The sequence below is a fragment of the Eimeria mitis genome, genomic scaffold, assembly GCF_000499745.2.
Source record: "Eimeria mitis Houghton genomic scaffold, Emh_scaff1090, whole genome shotgun sequence".
NCBI classification, from domain to species: Eukaryota; Apicomplexa; class Conoidasida; order Eucoccidiorida; family Eimeriidae; genus Eimeria; species Eimeria mitis.
In genome coordinates, this window is record NW_013567534.1 from 8,961 (window position 1) to 9,802 (window position 842).

At 33.8% G+C, this 842-nt stretch overlaps 1 protein-coding gene across 1 annotated transcript in view; it reads left to right on the plus strand.

The window, feature by feature from the left end:
- Positions 1–842, plus strand: part of EMH_0029150 (SNF2 family N-terminal domain-containing protein, putative) — a gene marked incomplete at both ends in the record, with an annotated part of 8,864 nt that overhangs the window by 6,017 nt on the left and 2,005 nt on the right.

Here is an 842-nt window from a genome sequence, read left to right on the forward strand (position 1 = left end):
GTATCAGGCCGAAGGTGTAGATTGGTTGTTTCGTTTGCATTGTGCTGGCGCTAATTGTATTTTAGCTGACGAAATGGGTTTAGGGAAAACGATACAAAGTATTGCATTACTAGCGAAGATGGCGCTTGAACGGGGTGTATGGGGACCTCACCTGGTGGTGGTACCTACAAGTGTACTCGAAAACTGGGAATTAGAGTTTAAAAAGTTTTTGCCTGGGTTTAGGGTTTTAGTATATTATGGTTCAGCAGCAGAAAGACAGAAAAAAAGACAAAAATGGATGAAAAAAGATGCATTCAATGTTTGTATTGTAAGCTATACAACTGCAGTAAAAGATGCATTTATATTAAAAAGAAGAAATTGGATTTTTTTAATTTTAGATGAAGCGCAAAATATAAAAAATTTTTCATCAAAAAGATGGAAAACTTTATTAACTTTTTCTTCTCGTCATCGGTTGCTACTCACCGGTACCCCACTACAAAATAATATTATTGAATTGTGGTCTCTTATGCATTTCTTGATGCCTTTTCTCTTCTCTTCACATGAAAACTTTAAACAATGGTTTGATTTACCATTAACATCTGCAATAGAAAAAAAAAAAATACAAAAACACCAAAAACTAGTTCAGAAACTACACCAGGTGCTGCGCCCTTATTTGTTGCGTCGATTAAAAAAAAATGTAGAAAAACAAATGCCGAGTAAATATGAACATATAATAAAATGTGAATTAACAAGAAGACAAAGATGTTTATATGATGAGTTTCTTTTTTCTTCGGCTGTACAGACACCTCTGCAGCAACAACAATATAAAGGAATGATGAATGCACTTATGCAACTAAGAAAAG